Source organism: Neofelis nebulosa, chromosome 12 (assembly GCF_028018385.1).
Source record: "Neofelis nebulosa isolate mNeoNeb1 chromosome 12, mNeoNeb1.pri, whole genome shotgun sequence".
Lineage (NCBI taxonomy): Eukaryota > Metazoa > Chordata > Mammalia > Carnivora > Felidae > Neofelis > Neofelis nebulosa.
Window position 1 is genome coordinate 68,341,607 of NC_080793.1, and position 17,277 is coordinate 68,358,883.

At 40.2% G+C, this 17,277-nt stretch overlaps 1 long non-coding RNA gene across 1 annotated transcript; it reads right to left on the minus strand.

The window, feature by feature from the left end:
- Nucleotides 1–5,608: 5,608 nt before the first annotated feature.
- On the minus strand, nt 5,609–16,600 carry LOC131491979 (uncharacterized). The gene is made up of 2 exons (XR_009251758.1): nt 16,256–16,600; nt 5,609–5,975 (listed from the first exon to the last, which is right to left on the minus strand). It is a non-coding gene; the product is annotated as an uncharacterized LOC131491979 (long non-coding RNA).
- Between the last annotated feature and the right edge of the window lie 677 nt (nt 16,601–17,277).

Here is a 17,277-nt window from a genome sequence, read left to right on the forward strand (position 1 = left end):
TGGCTGAAACTGTTGAAATTTTCTGATGATTGTCTTGACTCTGCCCTGGAGAGTTCTTAAGGACTAGAGAGGGAATTTAAGAAAGGAAAATAATAATGAAGCTATTTCAGATGTGTCGAAGCAATGTTTCCAAGCATTTCCTATTCTCTCTCCTCTCACTGCAGGCAGAGCCTTTGTCACCCCATTCTTCCATCACCGAAATGTGCAAACACACTTGGTGGCCTTATATCTGTTTTCTCTGACCTTCCAGAAAAGAGTATAGCTGTATACAGGTAAGTGTAGGTGAAAACCCTGGGGTATTCTTTCTTTCCTGAAAACTAATAGGAATAATGGAACAACTGGACACACCCCTTACACCAGCCAATTGTTTGTTAGTCAGGTGGCTTCATGGGGCCATTTCCTCCTCACTGATTATCACTCATACAGTCTGAAGTTGACATACCACAATGTATCCTCTCTCTTCCAAGGTCCCAATTTTACCCTTAACCTATCTAGTCAACCAAAGTCGCTCATTAGGTCATCTGATAAATATTTACTGAGCACCTACAATCGGTCAGGCAATGTCCTAGGGGCCATGGGTATAGTAGTGAACAGACAATTTCACCCCATTTCACTGAAAAGACAAGGCAGTTTAGTGAGCTCCCATTCATTGTCCCTGCATCTCAATGAGTTTATATGTGTCCACATATACTAGGTCAAACTCCAACTCCATGAAATCTTCTCTGACCAGTTTGGGCCATGGGTCTCACACCAACTCTGATTTTCTGAAACATTCTGTCATTAAGCCACTACATGTTTCCTATCTATACACGTATTTTCTTTTTTTTTTTTAATTTTCTAATGTTTATTTATTTTTGAGGAGAGAGAGAGAGAGAGAGAGTGGGGGAGGGGCAGAGAGAGAGGGAGACACAGAATCCAAAGCAGGTTCCAGGCTCTGAGCTGTCAGCACAGAGCCCGACGCGGGGCTCGAACTCACGAGCTGTGAGATCATGACCTGAGCTGAAGCTGGACGCTTAACTGGCTGAGCCACCCAGGCGCTCCTCTATACATGTATTTCTTATGTCTGCTATTGCTTTGAATTAGTATTTAAAAAAATTTTTTTACATTTATTTATTTTTGAGAGACAGAGAGATACAGAGTGTGAGCAGGGGAGGGGCAGAGAGAGAGGGAGACACAGAATCAGAAGCAGGCTCCAGGCTCCGAGCTGTCAGCACAGAGCCTGATGCGGCACTCGAACCCACGGACTATGAGATCATGACCTGAGCTGAAGTGGGACACCTAACCGACTGAGCCACCCAGGTGCCCCGTGAATTAGTATTTAAATACTTCACTGCCATCTGACTGTTCACATATGTCTGCATTTTCTCCTCAACTAAATTAAAAGTTCTTTGAAACAAGAAACACATGACCTGATATAGAATTATATAAGAAGTCCTGAAAAGGTATAAAAGTAAATCATATTTAACAACTCACCTTTCTTGAAAAGAATATTACTAAATACAGTCTGTCAGCAAAGTTTTATGTACTATAGAAACTGAATTGGTTACAAACAGTTACTAGATTGTTTTATATTAAGATGTTAATTGTAATCCCCAGGGCAACTTCTAAGAAAATAACAAAAAATATATAGTAAAAAAAAACAAGATTAAGAGAATTTAAATGGTATCTAACACAAAAGAAGGCAGTAAGGGAGAAATAGAAGAACAAAAAGAACATAAGACATATAGAAAACAAATACTAAAATGATAGGCATAAATCCTACCATATCAGTAATTGTATTAAATGTAAATGGATTAAATGTTCCCAATCAAAAGGCAGATATTGGCAAGAATAGATTTTTTTTTTAATTTTTTTTTTAACATTTTATTTATTTTTGAGACAGGGAGAGACAGAGCATGAACAGGGGAGGGTCAGAGAGAGGGAGACACAGAATCCAAAACAGGCTCCAGGCTCTGAGCTGTCAGCACAGAGCCCGATGCGGGGCTCGAACTCACAGACCACGAGATCATGACCTGAGCTGAAGTCGGCTGCTCAACTGACTGAGCCACCCAGGCGCCCCAATAATAGATTTTTTTAACATTTACTTTTGAGAGGGGGGGGGGCAGAAAGAGAGGGAGGCAGAGGATCCTAAGGGGGCTCTACACTGATAGTAGAGAGCCCGAGCTTGAACTCACGAACCCTGAGATCATGATCTGAGCCAAAGTCAGATGCTTAACCAATTAAGCCACCCAGGCACCCCAGGCAGAATAGGTTTTTTAAATCATCCAATTCTATGTCTGCTGGAAGCCGAGCTATCCCAGCCTGAGTGGCAGGGCCCGGGCCGTGGACGGATTGGTGACTGTAGGGCGGCCCACAGACAGTGAAGCTTCTTGCCCTCCTGCTTTTAGGTAATTTGGCCTTAAAACTACCTGGGGTTTTGTCTGTTGGGGAACTGCTCTCGACAGGCCCTCTATTAAAGAGGAACCATTAGGAAAGAAAATAAGGTGTCGCAAGAAATTGTGCAGCCTTACGTTTAGCCCTTGCCATCCCCTGTGAAGACTCCTCTACTTGCAGGAAGGATAGCCCCATACATTTGCCAGCAAAAGCAGCCAACTAAGGAAAGACATATGAATTTGAAAGCCCCACTCCGGCAACTAAGGAGTGTATCTCTGGGCACAGGTGACTTCAACCCCTAGGCCCACCTGGGCCCCCGGAGGCATTCCAGATGATGACTGAAGCTAGTCGGTTAAGGTACAGAATGGTTCCTTGGTTCCTAGGTGAATTGTCTCTCTGAGAATGTATGAGGCGTGGGTTTCTAAGTCTCTTTCAACCCCTTTCTGGCACCCCGGACCGAGGCAAACACATTGTTCTTCTGGCCTCATGTGGTTAGGAGGTCATGTCCCTGTAACTGTTCCATTTGAGGTGTTGAGAAACGGAGGGCCTTTCACGAGAACAGCAAAGCGAATGTTTTGTAGATTATAGATAAACGCAGATGCATAAAGGAATAATGTAAGAAATTAATCAATAATCAAAGGGTATGCGGGAAACTTAGGGGAAAATCACCATGTTATTTCTTAAAGGTTGTTTACACATAGGAACATTTTCAAAATTAGGTAATGTTAGAAAAACACAGATGACGTATGTTACAAGGAAATCACTAGCATATATCATGCCACGTTTGCTACAACAAATCGGCCAGTTCAACACACTGCTGTTGTCTGTGTCCATGTTTATTTTTTGTTACTTTAGTTTTGTTTTATTTTCACCTTTTTGCCGACGCCGTTCATCCTTCGGGAACCCCTGGACCTGCTGGAGCCGGACTCTGGCATATGTCTATGTGACATATACTTTAAATTCAGAAACATGACTAGGTTAAAAGTTAAAAAAGATGTAAAATAATATACCATGCAAACAGTAACCAAAAGAGTTGGAGTCCTATATTAATATCAGATAAATTGACTTCAAGACAAGGATTTTATGATGATAAAAGGGTCAATCCGTCAGAAAGACAGAACAATTATAAACATATATGTATCACATAAGAGAGTCCCAAAATACATGAAGTAAAATTTACAGAATTGAGGAAATACATAATTTGGCAACAATAATTTCAATAACCCATTTTCAATAATGGATAGAACAATTAAGCAGAAGATCAAAAAAGAAATAAAAGACCTGAAAAACAACATAAACCAACTGCACCTAACAAACATTGATAGAACACTCCATCCAACAACAGCACAAAAAAACTAGGAATAAAAGGGAACGTCCTCATCAACATGATGAAGGCTATCTTCTAAAATCCCACAGCTAACATCATACTTAATGAAGAAAGACTAAATATTTTCCCCTGTGATCAAGAACAAGACAAGAATGTCTATTCTAATCGCATCTGGTCATTGTACTGGAGGTTCCAGCCAGAGAGATTAGTCAAGAAAAAGAAACAAAGGCATCCAGATTGGAAAAGAAGTGAAACTGTCTCTATTCACAGGTGGCATCATCTTGTATGTAGAAATTCCCAAATAATCCTTTAAAAATTGTATTGAAATAATAAATGAGTCAGCAAGTTTGCAGAATAGAAGATCAATATGAAAAAAATTAAATGTATCTCTATACACTATGAACAATACAAAAATGAAATTTAAAAAATTCCATTTATAATGGGATCAAAAAGAATAAAATACTTAGGAATTAATTTAATAAAAGAAGTGTAAGAATTATACAATGAAAACTACAAGGCATCATTTAAAAAACTTAAAGAGGGATCTTAAAGTTATGTTAAGTTATGCTTCCACTTGTAGTGCTTTAGATCATATATATATATATTTTTTTTTTTTTTTTAATGAGGGGCACCTGGGTGGCTCAGTCAGTTAAGCGTCCCACTTCAGCTCAGGTCATGATCTCACTGCTCATGAGTTTGGTCATGATCTCACGGCTCATGAGCTCAAGCCCCATATCAGGCTCTCTGCTGTCAGCACAAAGCCCACTTCAGATTCTCTGTCCTGCTCTCTCTCTGCCCCTCCCCTGCCTCTCTTCTTTTTGTCTCAAAAATAAATAAACATATTTTTACATTTTTTTTCACATTTATTTTTGAAAGAGAGAGTGACCAAGGGAGAGGCAGAGAGAGAGGGAGACACAGAATCCGAAGCAGCTCCAGACTCTGAGCTGTCAGCACAGAGCCTGACATGGGGCTCGAACCCACAAGCTATGAGATCATGGCCTGAGCCAAGTCAGACTCTTAACCGACTGAGCCATCCAGGTGCCCCAATAAACATTTTTTTTTAAAAAGAAATAAACCTATATCTCTATGGTCAATTGATTTTTGACAAGAGTGTCAAGACCATCCATTGGGGAAAGAATAGACTCTTCAGCATCCTGGACACTTGGATACCCATGTGCAGAAGAATAAAGCTGGACCCCCTACCACACAATATACAAAAATCAACTAAAAATGGATCAATTACCTAGAGAGCTAAAATCATAAAACTCCTAGAAGAAAACCTAAGGGTAATCTTTATGACCTCAGATTTAGCAACAGATTCCTAGAGATGACACCAAAAACATGAATAACAAAAGAAAAAATGTATAAATTGGACTTCATCAAAATTAAAATCTTTTGTGCATGAAGGATATTATCAAGAAAGTGAAAAGACAACGTACATAATGGGATAAAATAGGATAAAATATGTGCAAATCGTATATCATATAAAAGTCTAGAATGTGGAACAAATGAGCTCTTACAAATCAACAATAAAAAGATAAACAACCCAAGTTAAAAATGGGCAAAGGACTTGAACAGACATTGCCCCAAGGAGACATATGAATGGCCAACAAGCACCCAAAAAGATGTCGATATCATTAAGCAATGGGGAAATACAAATTGAAACCACAAAGAGATACCACTTCACCCCCACTAGGATGGCTATCATCAGAAAGATAGATAACAAGTGTTGGCAAGGATGTGGAGAAATTGGGACATTCACGCATTGTTGGTGAGTAAGTAACATGGTGTGATTTAGTTTGCCAAAGCAGTTCTTTAAAAGTTAAACATGGTGTTGCCATGTGACCCGGCAATTCTACTCGTAGGGATGTACTTAAGGGAAATCAAAACAATTGTCTGCACAAAAACTTGCACATGAATGTTTTATGGCAGCATTATTTGTAATAGCCAAAGAATAGAAACGATACAAAAGTCCATCAACAGACAAACGGATCAACAACATGTGGTTGGTATACCAATACAATGGAATGTTTGGGGCCATAAAAAGGAACGAAATAATGCTGTATGCTACAACATGGATGAACCCTGAAAACACTATGCTAAGTGAAAGAAGCCAGACATGATAGGTCACATATTGTATGATGACATTTCCATGAAATCTTTTCTATTTGCAGGAACTGACAAAGTTCCAACTTTGTCCTTTTTCAAGATTATTTTGGCTGTTTGGAGTCCTTTGCATTTCCATCTGAGCTTTAGGATCATCGGCTTGTCCATTCTGCAAATGGAATAAGATTGCACAGAAATGAAATCCATAGGTTGCCTGGGTGGTTCAGCCAGTTAAACTTCTGATTCTTGACTTCAGCTCAGGTCATGATCTTGCAATTCATGAGTTCAAGCCCCACTTCGGGCTCTGTGCTGACAGCTGAGCCTGCTTGGGATTCTCCTTCTCAGCCCCTCTCCTGCTAATGCTCACTCTCTGTCTCTCTCTCAAAATAAATACATAAATAAAAACGTTAAAAATAAATAAATAAAATCAATTTTGCTAACAGGTAAATCTATAGAGCCAGAAAGTAGATTAGTCGTTATCAGGGGCTCAGAGACTTCTCAGGGTGGAATAGAAAATGGCTGCTAATGGGTACAGGGTTTCCTGTTGGGATAATGAAAATGTTCTAAAATTATATAATGGTAATGGTGCACAACTCCATGAATGTGCTTAAAAACCACTAAATTGTAGACTTTAAAAGGGTGAATTTTATAGTATATGAACTATATTTCAATAAAGTTGTCATTTTTAGCATCCCATCCTGGGAAATGAGGATGACATAGTTGTATTCCCACACAATCTACAGTAATATGCCTTGTACATAGAGGCGCCAAAAATATGTATGTAGATGAGCGCACATGACACTGCCTGTTCACAAATTGCTCCAAATATTAGTTGAAGTTTTTCAAATGGGTCAAACTCCTTGAGGCATAGCCCGTGCCTTACACATCGTGAATACTCATGACGGTTAGACGTTGCATTGTGATTTCATTGAGCTTGGAGATAATCACATCCATGGTGGGTAGTAATGCTTAGTACCTTGTATGACCTACGACTCCTGATTATTCAGGAGGCAGCGCTGTGCAGTGGACTCTGGAATCAGACTAGCTAGGTTTAAATCCAACCTCTGTGGGGCGCCCGGGTGGCTCAGTTGGTTAGGTGTCTGACTTCAGCCAGGTCATGAACTTATGGTTCCTGAGTTGGAGCCCCCTGTCAGGCTCTGTTCTGACAGCTCAGAGCCTGGAGCCTGCTTCAGATTCTGTGTCTTCCTCTCTCTCTGCCCCTCCCCCGCTCATGCTCTGTCTCTCTCAAAAAAATGAATAAACATTAAAAAAAAATTGTTTTAAATCCAACGTCTAGGGGCGCCTGGGTGGCGCAGTCGGTTAAGCGTCCGACTTCAGCCAGGTCACGATCTCGCGGTCCGTGAGTTCGAGCCCCGCGTCAGGCTCTGGGCTGACGGCTCGGAGCCTGGAGCCTGTTTCCGATTCTGTGTCTCCCTCTCTCTCTGCCCCTCCCCCGTTCATGCTCTGTCTCTCTCTGTCCCAAAAATAAATAAAAAACGTTGAAAAAAAAATTAAAAAAAAAAAAAAATAAATCCAACGTCTATGACTTAATATGATCTTGAGTGAACGACTTAACCTCTGTGAGCCTTGGTTTCCTCATCTGTTAGGACAGGATTGATAATAGTAACCACCTTTGAGGGCTGCGTGAGGCTTAGATGACGTAAAACGTGTAGAGCACCTACATGCCCTGTAAAAAGCGCTTATCATTCATTCATTGAGCTGCTCAGCATTCATCGAACACTGGTTTTAATTCTCTGCCCACCAAGGACAGAAGTAGAAGAAAACTGTGTAAACAAATCAATACCATAAAGTGCTCTGGGGCTCTGAAAGGCACAAGAGGGAATCCCAAGGGACACGGTGTATATGTGAGATGGGGCAGGAATACAGGATATCAGGAAAAGTTTTATGGGAGAAGTACCACCAGAATAGAGTGTGTATTTAACTTTTTTTTTTTTTTAAGAGTTATTCCCTGGATTGAGGAAAATAGGGAAATAGGACAGTCTAAGGAGAGAATGATAAGGGGAAAGCATTATTTGTTCAGGGAGCTGTGATGAGCTCAGCACAATGGGACCCAAGGGGAGGTACAGAAAAGTCCAGAGAAGCAGGAGCCAGATCACAGGAAGCCTTGTTTTTCCTCCTTCATCAGGGCAGACTGAATCACCTGGCACCTGGGAATCCTCCTCCCCACTCCAGAAAAGGCATTTTCTTTGGGTGGTTTTGCTTCTAAAGGCCTTAGAACAAAATAGAGGAAGGACTGAAACTTTGAGACCGCTTGAATATTTCCAAAGTATTCTAGTAATTTTAATGCTGACAAGGCTAATCATTTATTGATCAGCCACCACCGAACACCCAGAGGCTTCAGGACAGCTATTAGGAGTGACCAGTGTCCTTAATAAATGCAATTGCACTTTGCATGAGCCCAGTTTCCCTGGCATGCTCCCAGCATGCACTATTCCTGCACTGGGCACCAGAAGGGCTAAAACAAGATGGCAGCTCCCAGAGGAGTGCCCTCAATTACCCACAAGCATCTGGGCATAAGTTCTCATCATAGGTGATTATGGCCACGGGTTAATCTAGTGGTTCCTCCAAATTAATAGCCTGGAGTATTGAAGAAGCCAGAAGTGACCACAACACTCTGAGTTTTTGGAAAAGCCCAGCTGGCTGAGTGTCAGTCTTCCGTTAGACCAAACCTTGGTGTGTTGTTTAACCACATCACCCTTTCCTGGAATCCAGCCCTTTGGCTGACACTCTTCTGTGGAGACACAGTGTCCCTCTTGCGGCTCAGAAATACCATTTAGGCTTTTCTTCTGCCTCAGCATTCCCATTTCTCATTCTTTCAGCTTCTTCCAATCCATTCTTCTCTTCTCTTGGGCATATGCTTGGTCTTTCCACACTCATTTCTTCAGATTATTTTCCCTTGAGTTGTTTTGTTTTTTTCTTTTCCTTCAAAAGACCTGACGTCTGTTTCTTTCCCTGCTCCTTGATTTTTCAATTTCTCTCTCTTCCCCTGTGCCCTCCTCCCTCTTCTCCCATTTCCTGTCTTTTACTTTTTAATTGGCCTCAAATGAAAGCAAAAAAAAATCACTGTTTCATGACACGCTCAGCAGGTTCTTTTGTTTGGTTCATGTTTTTTCTAATTACTTGTTTTTATGTCATAAGCACCAATGAATCTACTAATCATTGAAACAAAAAAAAAAAAAGGGATCACAACAATAATCCTACAGCAAACCATTTTGTAGCCCACTATCCCATCCCCCCGGCCCCTCACCAGGGTAGCTACCATGCCGAATCTTGGGCATCATCCCTCCTTTTCTTTTAATATGGATGAATTGTATCAATGTGTAGTGTTCAATTCTTTTTACTCTAGAGGAGCCTGGGTGGCTCAGTCGGTTGAGTGTCCAACTCTTAATTTTGCCTCAGGTCATGATCCTAGGGTCATAGGATCAAGCCCCGAGTCTGGCTCCATGCTTAGCATGGAGCCTGCTTAAGATTCTCTCTTGGTGCCTCTGTCCCTCTCTCCCACATGTGCTCGCTCTCTCTCAAATAAAAAAAAAAATTTTTTAGGGCGCCTGGGTGGCTCAGTCGGTTGGGCAGCCGACTTCGGCTCAGGTCATGATCTCGCGGTCCGTGAGTTCAAGCCCCGCGTCGGGCTCTGTGCTGACAGCTCAGAGCCTGGAGCCTGTTTCGGATTCTGTATCTCCCTCTCTCTGACCCTCCCCTGTTCATGCTTTGTCTCTCTCTGTCTCAAAAATAAAATAAACGTTAAAAAAAAATTTTTAAAAAAAAAAAAAAATTTTTTATTATTCTAGTTTTTTTTGCTTTATGAAAAGATTCATGCTTTTTCTTTGTTTTAGCTTTATTTTATAAACTTTTTAATCTTGAAATAAGTTCAAACTTAGAGAAATGTCAAGGATAGTACACAGAACTTTCATATAGTTTATATATACATACATACACACACACACACACACACACACACACACACAGAGACAGAGACAGAGAGACAGAGACAGAGAGTTGGGACTCCTGGATGGCTCAGCCCTTAAGCATCAGACTTTGGCTCAGATCATGATCTCCCAGTTTGTGAGTTTGAGCTCCACATCAGGTGAGCTTGTGCCCCACTTTGGGTGAACACGAGCCCCACTTTGAGTAAAACATGAGCACCCCTTCAGTGAGCCCTACTTCTCTCTCTTTCTCTCTCCCTCTCTCTCTTTCTCTCTCTCTCTCTCTTTCTGCCCCTTGCTCATTTGTGCCTTCTCTCTCTCAAAAAAAAAAAATATATATATATATATAAAGAAAAATCATTTGAAAGGCAGTTTCATATGTCTTGCCTCTTTATACCATTAATACATCAGTGTGTATTTCCTAAGAACAAGGAAATTCTCTCATATAACCACAAATGAGGAAAGTAAACATTAATATCATACTTATACACTTACGTCTTATCCATAGTCCATTTTTTGAATGAAGAGTCCATTTTGAAGTTCTGTCCATTGCCCCAATAATAGCACTTACAGCAATTTTTTTCCAAGTACGGAATCTGGTCCAGAATTGCATCGTGTGCTCAGTTATTGTGTCTCTTCCGTCCTCCTGAGTCTGAAATTTTCTTCTGCTTTTCTTTGCTCTTCATGACATTACCGTTCATCTGGGGTTTTATTAAGATCCTTCAATTTGGGTTTTCCTAATGTTTCTCTTCGACTGCATTCAGGTTATTCATTTCTGCCAGTGACACCACAGAAGTGATGCTGTGTTTCGTGCCCTTTCTCTATGAACCTCAGCCAGAGGACCCTTGTCGGCAATATTTGCTTTGATCCCTCGTTTATATTGCTGCCTGGTGTCTCCAGACTGTATGTTTACATACGTTTTGGGAGAATTATTATTTCACCTAACGTTACATTGTTAAGACATATCCATATTGTTTTGTGTCACGCTCTTCTCTCTCTTCTTCTCACACCCACCCACAGACACATACACACCCACCTACACTCACACGCACACGCATGCGTTTTCTTCTTTTTTCCTTCCTGTCTCTCATTTTCTGGACACATTCTTACTCAATCAATTTGGAAGTATTCAACTCCCAGCTGAAGGACGTACCTTCTTTTCTTCAGTTACTGTAGACTAAACCTCCAGAGATTGGCATAAAGTTGCCAAAATTATGTGTTGTGATGAAAACAGATGGCTTAGCAAAGAAGCAGACATCAAAGAGATCAAAAGGGAATGCCTCGCCCTTCACTCACTCAACCAAAGAACCAACCTGACATTTATTAACTGAGTGACTATTATGTCCCCAGTACCATACTTGACTAGATGGGGACATATAAAGTGCAAAACCACCAAGGGCTTAGAAGCCCGACACTCCCCTCTCCCAGCAGTGCACCTGTCGACCCCTCTCTCGTGCTTCAAGGCACAGCTCAAATGTCACCTCCTTAAGCTAACACTTCTGGCACCTACCTTAAGTACCTTAATGGAGTACCTACTACTTTTTCAAGTACAGTGTTATATACTTTCCTCATAGTAGTTATGGAAGGTAGGTGCTACAATTTTTATTTGTCCAATGAGTAGACTGAGACTCAAAGTTTTCAAGGCCTTATAAGCAGTCACACAGCTGTTTCCGGACCAGGCCAGAACCGGTGCTCAAGCCTGACTTCAGGGTTGATCCATATCTTCTCACTATTCCACAGTGAGTCCTAACAGAGTCAGTGCTTTGTCCTTAAAACTGGTAACATCTTGCTTATAGTTCAAACACCATGGTTATTACCCCATATCACAGTTCTCTTCACATCCCTCCCATGTGATGGATTTTGAGTTACTTAAGCATAAGAATAAAGTCCATGCTCAATTTTGAGTCCCCAGAATTTGGCAGAGTAACTACAAAGGACATTCAATCTTCATTATTCATGGATTCCATATCTGAGAATTTGTTAAAGTTTATTTGTCATCCAACAATCAACATCAGGGGCACTTTTGTGAACATGCCCGTGGTCACAGGATGAAAACTTGGAACGGCCCCACTCATACACTCCAAGTCGACAGCCAATGAGGTATTTCTCTGCCTTCCTGTTTCAGCTCTCAGACTGCAAACACGTGTCCTCGTGGCCACCTTTTTGCCACTTTTTTTTCTTTTATAATTTTGTACTTTTTGCTGGTGTTTTCACTGTTCAAAATGGCCCGCAAGCATTGTGCTGAGGTGCTGACCAGTATTCCCAGGCACAAGAAGGCTGGGATGTGCCTTCCAGAGAAAATACGTGTGTTAGATACGCTTCCTTCAGGCATGAGTTATTAGTGCTGTTGGCTGTGATTTCAATGTTAATAAGTCAATAATATATATTAAATAAGGTGTCCTTAAATAAAAGCATATATAAACAAGTTATGTATTGATTGGTTTACAAAAACATTGTGACCAGAGACTGGTAGGAACCTAACCCTGTATTTTCCCCTAGGAGCAATGGTTTGTTACTGCTAATTCAGTGTTTGTGGGGACTTTGTAGAACATAATTACTGTGACTAGTAAGAATTGACTATAGTAGGTGGTAAATAAATGCATGGGGGTAAATGAAGGAAAGAAGACATCTGTTGGAGAAATGACATTAACTGATGAAAAGCTTCTCCAGGAACCCACGTGAAAAACAAAATGATTGAGAAAATTTTATATAGATATAGTAAAGAAGTGTCAGATTATGTAGTATAGGCAGAAAATCAATTATTATATAATAATAACACACAGAAGGAAGGGGTAATAAATGTACATTTCTCAATGGGAAGAAAATGTTCTGTGACAATTTGTTTCCAAAAGAATGAATATTTATTATACAAATTCAAGCATTTCCGACTGCCCTGAATTTAACACTCCATAGTTTTTAGCATTTTCCCCTTGCATCTCACTGAGCACATTAAAAAAGCTATATATTTTATGTCTGGAAAAATATAATAGTACAACTTTTTTTTGAGGGGGTGAAGAGAACGAGCAAGGGAGGAGCAGAGGAAGAAGGATAAAGAGAGACTCTTAAGCTGGGTGTGGAGCCCGCATGGGGCTAGATTTCATGACCCTGAGATCACGACCTGAGCTGAAATCAAGAGTTGGATGTTCAACGGACTTAGCCACCCAGGCGCCCGGTACCACATTTTTTAACCACAAAAGTTTTCAAGAACTCACTGTATAACTCTTCCAAATTTTTTATTATTAAATGTTTTTTTACTGACTGACAGAATGATTCGATCCATTTTTAGAGAAAAATGCACTGGAATATCTCTGAGCTCTTCGTAAAGCAAGGAGGAGGAATTTGTTTGCTCTTTCTACTGACTTTATAGAGCAGATCCTACACTGTGGCATGATGGGAAAGGGCCTGACCTGCCAGTTCCTTATCCATATGATTGTGGTAAAAGCAGACATAACATTATGGCTCAAACAGAACAAAGATGAGCTTACAAAGTACATGGTATAAATAATTCCAGAGCTTTGGGACACAGATCTCTTTTTTTCAAGACACGAATCTCATGTAACCATAATCATGATTGGTGGTGGGGAATTTTAAAAACAGAGTCTTCTCTAAGCCCTCCAGACTTAGTTATACCACAGCTAAATCAGGTGATTCCAACACATGATTCACATCCCACAAAAAATGAACTGTTTACAAAAATAAGTCTCCCAAAGGACAAAGTAGCCTTTTCTCAAATCCATTCAAATTTTTAAGCCAATCTTCCTATGTTTTGTTTGACATAACTACCATATTTCCTATGCTAAAATACGAGGTTCATACACACACAGGGGTCTGACACAGTTTAAATGCAACTTTGCCTTTAGTGCATGCAGGTCAGGAATCAAGTCTATTGGTATAGTGATCGATACACACATATATCTTTTATTATGAAAATCTTCAACCACACTCAAAAATGGTAGGAGAAAGAATACAACAAACTCCCATTTACCAACCACACAACTATATTTTCAAATACAAGGAAAAGATCCTAGAGCTTCCTACCTTGTCCCATCTACACCTAGAGCAAACAATGACAACACCAACAACACTGAATGCTTTGCAGAATATGAGCGGTTGGACTTGTAAACACTTTGAATTTCAACCTGAAATGCCCAGCGGGGTGGCTGCATAGAGTAGTTTTCCTAAGTCCCTTGCATAATAAAAATTGATGACTATGAAAATCTGATTTCAAACATATTTTATTGTTATAAAGTTATGCATTTTCATTTTGTAAAATTGGCAAATGCAATCACATAAATTAGCATGTGGATGGGTATTTTATGGTATAATGAAATAAATGTTCATTTTCTTTGGTGTGATAATAGTATTACAGTTAAGTAGGAATAGTTATTTTTAGGAGAGTTATAATAAAGTATTCGAGGGAGAAATGTTATGTCTGTAACTTGGTTCAGCAATGGTATCTGTGTGTGTGTGTGTGTGTGTGTGTGTGTAGATCCAGAGTTGACCAACTTTTTCTGTAAAGAGTCAGATAGAGATAGTAAATGTTTTAGGCTTTGCAGACCAAGATACAAAATCAAGGATATTTTATAGATAACAATATAACCAGCTAAACCTGAAAGCATAAAAACCCTTAACTCAGGGCTGTACAAAAACAGGTGATGAGTCAAATTTGGTGACCATAGTTTGAGTCAGATGACCATAGTTTGGGAACTTTTGATGTAACACATAGATACATCGATGATAGAAGATAGTGGGTAGGTATGTTGGTAGATATATAGATAATAGATAGATAGGCAAATATAGGGAAAGATTAACAGTTATTGAATCTTAGTAGAGAGAATATGGATGTTTGTTGTACTAGTTTTTAAAATGTTTTTTTTGTTTGAAGATTTTCATAATAAAAAGTTGGGGGAAAAGCAAATACATAAAAATACAATGAAAATAAATATCACCCATAATACAAGCACCTCAAGATTATTGACACCATCAACATCTTGGTCAAGTTGCTTTTCTTTTCTTTTCTTTTCTTTTCTTTTTTTTTTTTTTGGTTTATTTATTCAAGAGAGGGAAAGAGCACCGGAGCGGAGGGGCAGAGAGAAGGAAAGACAGAATCCCAAGCAGGCTCCGTGCTGTCAGCACAGAACCCAATGTGGGGTTTGTACCCATGAACCTCGAGATCACGACCTGAGCTGAGATCAGGAGCCCGACACTTAACCGACTGAGCCATCCAGGTGCCCCAAGTTGCTTTTATTTTTAATTCCTGGAGTGTGCAGAGTCTGTATTTTTTCCAATGATAATGAGATCCTACCCCATATAAAGTTTTACAGCTTGCCATTTCGTTTCACAATTTTTCCTTTTTTTTTTCATTTCACAGTTTTTCATAAGCATTTTCACATGTGGTAATCATATTAATGGACTCATAATATCCTACTGAAAAAGTTTTTTGAGCGTCTTAATTATTTCTCAATTATTGAACATTTAATTCATTTTCTATTCTTCACTCACGTAAGAATTTCTTAATGTGATTTTTATTTGAGAGAGAGAGAGCAAATGGGGGAGAGGGGCAGAGGAAGAGAGAGAGAGAATCTCAAGCAGGCTCCACACCCAGTATGGAGCCCGATGAGGGGTTCGATCCCACACAACCCTCTCTGTCTCTCAAAATAAATAAATAAACATGAAAAAACAAAGTAACTATGCCCTGTCACTCTCTACCCTAACTTCCTACTGCTCATCATCACTCAGCCTTGAGTGTGTTTATTTGCCTTTGTTGGTGCCTCCAGTTGGATGTAAATTTCAGGAGGGCAGGGGATTTGCCTGGCAATGGTCACTGCTCTTACCCCTGTGTTATACACTTAGTAGCTGTTCAATAAATATGTGTTGAATAACGGGATGAGTGAATACCAGTCTGGGGCCCATGAATGAATACTCAAGACTTGGTCTTCATTTGCCATTAAGATATAGATCTTCTCTCAGGCTTCTCAGGTTCTCATATTTGGTATATTTGCTATAGTTTTGATTATGCCACACTGTAATTCCTCTTGCCCATCTATTATGTGTGTGAGTTAATAGATGTTGTTTCTTTCTGTTTTTTATTTTGAAAAATCGTAAAGCTGTGGACAATTACAAGAGTAGTATAATGACCACTATATTCCTTCCACCGAGCTTCACCAATTGCCAACAGTTTAACACATTTTCTTTATCGCCCCCCATATATTTATTATTTTTATTGTTATGTTGAGACTCTTGACCACATGACTCTTAAATTTCTTACGAAACCATCTGAGAACCACAACAGAGCTGACTTCCTGAGGGTTTCCAATTTTCACTTTAAACGTCCTCTGAGACCTAACTGATCTTGGGTGGCAGGAAAAAGATGAAAGAAGTACATATTTACAAACCCAGGAGCTATTTTTAAAGACACGTTCAAGTCAAAAGCTTCCCCTTGCCATCCAAAAGTTATATCGTGTTTTGGGAGCTAGATTTAATAGATCTCTAACGCTTTACTTACCCTGTGAAGACACAGCATGGAGAGAGAAAGAGAGGTTCTGCCCCAAATCCATTTTACCAAAAGGGGCATGTGACACGCCCGAGTGTCGCATCGCACCTGGGTTGTAATTTAACTTTCTCTTTATGCAGGTGGGGCTCTGGCTCTAGTCTCATCCCAGCTTAGTGGGGAAATTCAACCAAAGCGACTTTGGACTGTGTCTTCTTTAACTCTACTGCCATCTAGTGTGGAGAGAACAGAATTTGGGGCTCCGCGAAAAAGAGAAGGTGAATGTGTACTCTTTGTTTCCGTATCTGGATTCAAAGCCTGTCCGACTGCCGAATAAACTACCATGGCCTTTTCCCTTGAATTTGGATGAAGGAAAGTTTCTAAGAAAAAAATATATACTTTAAAAATTAGACTGTATTTCACACTATTTTGAAAACAGGCTAGACAAGAAGGCTTGCTTTTCTAATTTTTTTTTAAAGATTTTATTTTTCAGTAATTTTATTCTGAGTAATCTCTACATGCAACATGCGGGGGGGGGGGGGGGCGCTCAAACTCACAACACTGAGATCCAAAGTCATATGGCCTACTGACTGAGCCACCCAGGCGCCCCATGGCTTGCTTTTCCCAGTGAAACCCTCTGGCCCATTTGGCCTCACAAATGATTCCTACATCATCCCTTCTCACTCCAAGGGCATACTCAGGTCTTCAGCAGGGCATTGTCCTTCTTTCCAGTGGGACAGGCTAGAAAGAGGGAAGAGAAAAGAGGGAAACCAAGAAGAAAGTCAAAGGCAAAAGGAAGGGAATGATGGGAAAAATAATAATAAAGACTAAAAGAGACCAAGGAGTGGGACACAAATACAAGAAAGTGCAGAAGGAAAAGCATGCAACGTTAAAATGAGACACCCAGGAGCCAAGAAAAGCAGAAGTACGAGGGAAAATGTCAAGGATCCAAGGTAAAAAGAGGCAAAGAAAGAGATGGAAAAGGCAAAGGGTTGTGCCCACAGTTGGTTGGCCCTGCTTTGCCCCACAAGGGACCA